Genomic DNA, 6,899 nt, shown 5'->3' on the forward strand with positions numbered 1-6,899 from the left:
CCCTAACCTGCCCCTTGCGGGCAATCTGATCACCCACCCACACCAATAGATCGCCCGCAGATCCGACATCAGATCACCTCCCAAGTGCATTGTTTACATCTCTTCTCTCCTCTAAACACCCACTAATTACCCATCAATCACCCATCAATCACCCCCTATCACCACCTGTCACTGTTACCCATCAGATTAGACCCTAATCTACCCCTTGCGGGCACCCAATCACCCGCCCACACGCTCAGATTGCCCTCAGACCCCCCCTTATCAATTCGCCAGTGCAATATTTACATCTGTTATTCCCTGTAATAACCCACTGATCACCTGTCAATCACCTATCAATCACCCCCTGTCACTGCCACCCATCAATCACCCCCTGTCACTGCCACCCATCAATCAGCCCCTAACCTGCCCCTTGCGGGCAATCTGATCACCCACCCACACCAATAGATCGCCCGCAGATCCGACATCAGATCACCTCCCAAGTGCATTGTTTACATCTCTTCTCTCCTCTAAACACCCACTAATTACCCATCAATCACCCATCAATCACCCCCTATCACCACCTGTCACTGTTACCCATCAGATTAGACCCTAATCTACCCCTTGCGGGCACCCAATCACCCGCCCACACGCTCATATTGCCCTCAGACCCCCCCCTTATCAATTCGCCAGTGCAATATTTACATCTGTTATTCCCTGTAATAACCCACTGATCACCTGTCAATCACCTATCAATCACCCCCTGTCACTGCCACCCATCAATCACCCCCTGTCACTGCCACCAATCAATCAGCCCCTAACCTGCCCCTTGCGGGCAATCTGATCACCCACCCACACCAATAGATCGCCCGTAGATCCGACATCAGATCACCTCCCAAGTGCAGTGTATACATCTCTTCTCTCCTCTAAACACCCACTAATTACCCATCAATCACCCCCTATCACCACCTGTCACTGTTACCCATCAGATTAGACCCTAATCTGCCCCTTGCGGGCACCCAATCACCCGCCCACACGCTCAGATTGCCCTCAGACCCCCCCCCCTTATCAATTCGCCAGTGCAATATTTACATCTGTTATTCCCTGTAATAACCCACTGATCACCTGTCAATCACCTATCAATCACCCCCTGTCACTGCCACCCATCAATCACCCCCTGTCACTGCCACCCATCAATCAGCCCCTAACCTGCCCCTTGCGGGCAATCTGATCACCCACCCACACCAATAGATCGCCCGCAGATCCGACATCAGATCACCTCCCAAGTGCAGTGTTTACATCTCTTCTCTCCTCTAAACACCCACTAATTACCCATCAATCACCCCCTATCACCACCTGTCACGGTTACCCATCAGATTAGACCCTAATCTGCCCCTTGCGGGCACCCAATCACCCACCCACACCTCAGAACGTCCTCAGACCTCAGCCCTGATCACCTCGCTAGTGCATTGCTTGCATCTATTTCCCCCCTCTAATCACACCTTGAGACACCCATCAATCACCTCCTGTCACCCCCTAGCACACCTACCCATCAGATCAGGCCCTAATTTGCCCTGTGTGGGCTCCTGATCACTCGGCCAAACCCTCAGATCCCCCTCAGACCCCCTTCCGATCACCTCCCCAGTGCATTGATTGCATCTATTTTCCCCTCTAACCGCCCCCTGAGACACCCATCAATCACCTCCTGTCACCCCCCTAGCACTCCTATCCATCAGATCAGGCCCAAAACATCCTGTCATCGAAGAGGCCACCCTGCTTATGACCGGTTCCACAAAATTTGCCCCCTCATAGACCACCTGTCATCAAAATTTGCAGATGCTTATACCCCTGAACAGTCATTTTGAGAAATTTGGTTTTCAGACTACTCACAGTTTTGGGCCCGTAAAATGCCAGGGCAGTATAGGAACCCCACAAGTGACCCCATTTTAGAAAGAAGTCACCCCAAGGTATTCTGTTAGGTGTATGATTAGTTCATAGAAGATTTTATTGTTTGTCAAAAGTTAGCGGAAATTGGATTTTTATTGTTTTTTTCACAAAGTGTCATTTTTCACTAACTTGTGACAAAAAATAAAATCTTCTATGAACTCACCATACCCCTAACGGAATACCTTGGGGTGTCTTCTTTCTAAAATGGGGTCACTTGTGGGGTTCCTATACTGCCCTGGCATTTTAGGGGCCCTAAACCGTGAGGAGTAGTCTAGAAAACAAATGCCTCAAAATGACCTGTGAATAGGACGTTGGGCCCCTTAGCGCACCTAGGCTGCAAAAAAGTGTCACACATGTGGTATCGCCATACTCAGGAGAAGTAGTATAATGTGTTTTGTGGTGTATTTTTACACATACCCATGCTGGGTGGGAGAAATCTCTCTGTAAATGGACAATCGTGTGTAAAAAAAATCAAAAATGTGTCATTTACAGAGATATTTCTCCCACCCAGCATGGTTATATGTAAAAATACACCACAAAACACATTATACTACTTCTTCTGAGTACGGCGATACCACATGTGTGACACTTTTTTGCAGCCTAACTGTGCTAAGGGGCCCAAAGTCCAATGAGTACCTTTAGGATTTCACAGGTTATTTTGAGACATTTGGGTTCAAGACTACTCCTCACGGTTTAGGGCCCCTAAAATGCCAGGGCAGTATAGGAACTCCACAAGTGACCCCATTTTAGAAAGAAGACACCCAAGGTATTCTGTTAGGTGTATGATGAGTTCATAGAAGATTTTATTTTTTGTCACAAGTTAGCGGAAATTGATATGTATTGTTTTTTTTTTTCACAAAGTGTCATTTTCCGCTAACTTGTGACAAAAAAAAAAATCTTCTATGAACTCACCATACTCCTAACAGAATACCTTGGGGTGTCTTCTTTCTAAAATGGGGTCACTTGTGGGGTTCCTATACTGCCCTGGCATTTTAGGGGCCCTAAACCGTGAGCAGTAGTCTAGAATCCAAATGCCTCAAAATGACCTGTGAATAGGACGTTAGGCCCCTTAGCGCACCTAGGTTGCAAAAAAGTGTCACACATGTGGTATCGCCGTACTCAGAAGAAGTAGTATATTGTGTTTTGGGGTGTATTTTTACACATACCCATGCTGGGAGGGAGAAATCTCTCTGTAAATGGACAATTGTGTGTAAAAAAAATCAAACAATTGTCATTTACAGAGATATTTCTCCCACCCAGCATGGGTATGTGTAAAAATACACCCCAAAACACATTATACTACTTCTCCTGAGTACGGCGGTACCACATGTGTGGCACTTTTTTGCACCCTAAGTGCGCTAAGAGGCCCAAAGTCCAATGAGTACCTTTAGGATTTCAAAGGTCATTTTGCGACATGTGGTTTCAAGACTACTCCTCACGGTTTAGGGCCCCTAAAATGCCAGGGCAGTATAGGAACCCCACAAATGACCCCATTTTAGAAAGAAGACACCCCAAGGTATTCCGTTAGGAGTATGGTGAGTTCATAGAAGATTTTATTTTTTGTCACAAGTTAGCGGAAAATGACACTTTTTAAAAAAAAACAATTAAAATCAATTTCCGCTAACTTGTGACAAAAAAAAAATCTTCTATGAACTCACCATCCTCCTAACGGAATACCTTGGGGTGTCTTCTTTCTAAAATGGGGTAATTTGTGGGGTTCCTATACTGTCCTGGCATTTTAGGGGCCCTAAACCGTGAGGAGTAGTCTTGAAACGAAATTTCTCAAAATGACCTGTGAAATCCTAAAGGTACTCATTGAACTTTGGGCCCCTTAGCGCAGTTAGGGTGCAAAAAAGTGCCACACATGTGGTATCGCCGTACTCAGGAGAAGTAGTATAATGTGTTTTGGGGTGTATTTTTCCACATACCCATGCTGAGTGGGAAAAATATCTCTATAAATAGACAATTGTGTGTAAAAAAATTAAACAATTGTCATTTACGGAGATATTTCTCCCACCCAGCATGGGTATGTGTAAAAATACACCCCAAAACACATTATACTACTTCTCCTGAGTACGGCAAAACCACATGTGTGGCACTTTTTTGCAGCCTAACTGCGCTAAGGGGCCAAAAGTCCAATGAGCATCTTTAGGCTTTACAGGGGTGCTTACAATTAGGCACCCCCCAAAATGCCAGGACAGTGAACACACCCCACAAATGACCCCATTTTGGAAAGTAGACACTTCAAGGTATTCAGAGAGGAGCATAGTGACTCTGTGGCAGATTTCATATTTTTTTTTGTCGCAAGTTAGAAGAAATGGAAACTTTTTTTTTTCTTTTTTTTGTCAGAAAGTGTCATTTTCCGCTAACTTGTGACAAAAAATAAAATCTTCTATGAACTCACCATGCCTCTCACTGAATACTTTGGGATGTCTTCTTTCCAAAATGGGGTCATTTGGGGGGTATTTGTAATATCCTGGAATTTTAGCCCCTCATGAAACCTGACAGGTGCGCAGAAAAGTCAGAGATGCTTGAAAATGGGAAAATTCACTTTTGGCACCATAGTTTGTAAACGCTATAACTTTTACCCAATCCAATAAATATACACTGAATGTTTTTTTTGTTTATCAAAGACATGTAGCAGAATAACTTTCGCGCTCAAATGTATAGGAAATTTTACTTTATTTGAAAAATGTCAGCACAGCAAGTTAAAAAAGTCATTTTTTTGCCAAAATTCATGTCTTTTTTGATGAATATAATAAAAACTAAAACTCGCAGCAGCAATCAAATAGCAGCAAAAGAAAGCTGTATTAGTGACAAGAAAAGGAGGTACAATTCCTTTAGGTGGTAGGTTGTATGACCGAGCAATAAACCGTGAAAGCTGCAGTGGTCTGAATGGAGAAAAAGGCTCTGGTCCTTAAGGGGCGAAAAGACTGTGGTCCTCAAGTGGTTAATGGCTAAATCGTTTTCTATCTTCTTGTATTTCAAAATGCTATAGTATGTGAATTTTATGATTTGATATATGCAGATTGGATAATAAATAACATATAATTGTAATTTTATACTGAACTTCAGCACTGCTCTCGATTGTATTATTGTATTTGCTAGGTTAAACTATATTTCACTAGGTGGCACTAAGGCTCATGTGCTAAATGCAATCACCCAGCAGTTTGGTGGTACAGTTCTTCTTTACAATCTTTTTTTTTTTTTTTTTTTTTTTTTTTAGAAACTGGGTGTAGTGACATTATGTAAATTAAAGAGGAAATGACAAAAACCTGTAAATGTACCTATATAGATTTGTTACATCCCACTGTCATGCCACAACAGCCGATGTCTTAGAGATGTTATATATTGCAGAAAATGTTTTATTACAGGTTCACAGTCATCTTCTTTCTATGTAAGTAGAGAATGGACTATCTGAAATACCTACATAATAAACATAAAATGTATATTATATTATATATATATATATATATATATATATATATATATATATATATATATATATATATATATATATATTCAGCTTTCTTGCACCAGTAGAAAAATGTATACTAATCTCTCATATATTTCAGGTTCCTCTTGCAGCTCTAACATAATACAGAAGTCCAAGATGGAGATTTTAGAAGGAGAGGACTTTAATATGACCTGCGAGCATGCCGCTCTCACCACTGGTGACTACATCCACTGGTACAGGTTGTGGCCTGGCCAAGGACCATCATTTGTAATCAGAGACTTCAAGAACTCTGAGTCAGATGACAAAAAGTTCAAGTTGATTTTTGGTGAAGGCAGAAAGTCCAGCGTCCTCGCAATAACAGATGTCAGAGCTGAAGAAAGTGCTGTGTATCTGTGTGCTCAGAGTGACACAGAGCTGCAGCTGGGTTTCCTGCCTGTACAATATATGTAATGTGTATCTATCCTAAGTGAAAGCTAGTAGTCTGAAAAAACAGTATGTTATACATCAATGCAAAAAAAAAAAAGTAACAAACAATGAGCTGTCCTTTATTAAAAACCCTTTTATTATTTTTAAAAACACGTTTATTTAACCTAAGCGAAGCACACTGATTGTGATGTTAGTGATGGGAAGAGTAGGAAGGTTTAGAACCTGACATTTTATTGCTGTCTAGAGACTATTATTACAGAACTGGAAGTAAATCACAACCTATTTAGCAGAACACATGGTTAGGACACATTTCACTAGTTATGGATGAGAATAGCACATGTTGACAAATATAGATTAAATTGTTTTTTAACCTTTTGGGACTGACGTAGTTTAAATCTACATCCAGCAGGTGGTGTTGCCACCCTGACTGGATGTATATTCAAGGTCCACGATAACTAAGCATCCCGACACGATCGTGCGCACCCGAGAGGGGAGATTAAGCTGTCATGTGACAGCTGACATCTTCCCTCAGTGATCAGAAGCCATCGCGTATGGCTTCCGATCATGATGTGATCACTATGATCGCCGGCGGATCATAGTGATCACTTATAGAGCTGCGGCGGTAGGGGGGAAAGAAGAGGATCCATTCACCTTCCTGTCATTATCCCGACGATCGGCGCTTCCCTCCACTCTGGCCGGCATCCCCGCTGTACTGACGCTAAGTGCCGCGACCCGGAACTTAGCATCAGTACGAGTGGGGAAGCCAGCAAGAGCGGAGGTGTCCACAGTTGCTCATCGCTGGAGCCTGGGAGGTGTGTAAAGGCTGCAGGCGAAAGGGGAGACATCTGGAGGTAAAGGGGACACACAGCCCAGTAAGCCCAGCAGCGATCCGGCTGCCTGCCCCCCCCCCCCCAAACTCACCCCTCCCCCCGGCATGTAAAATGCCTGGTCCTTAAGGAAGGGGGGGGGGGGGGTAGGCAGTCGGTCCCAAAGGGGATAAACTTGCATTTGGTTTCTATGATATTGTGGGTAACAGATCATTTTTGTGCTATTACAGTGCTGCCCATAAATATTCATACCCCTGGCAAATTTT

Source organism: Hyperolius riggenbachi, chromosome 1 (genome assembly GCF_040937935.1).
Source record: "Hyperolius riggenbachi isolate aHypRig1 chromosome 1, aHypRig1.pri, whole genome shotgun sequence".
In the NCBI taxonomy this organism is placed as follows: Eukaryota; Metazoa; Chordata; class Amphibia; order Anura; family Hyperoliidae; genus Hyperolius; species Hyperolius riggenbachi.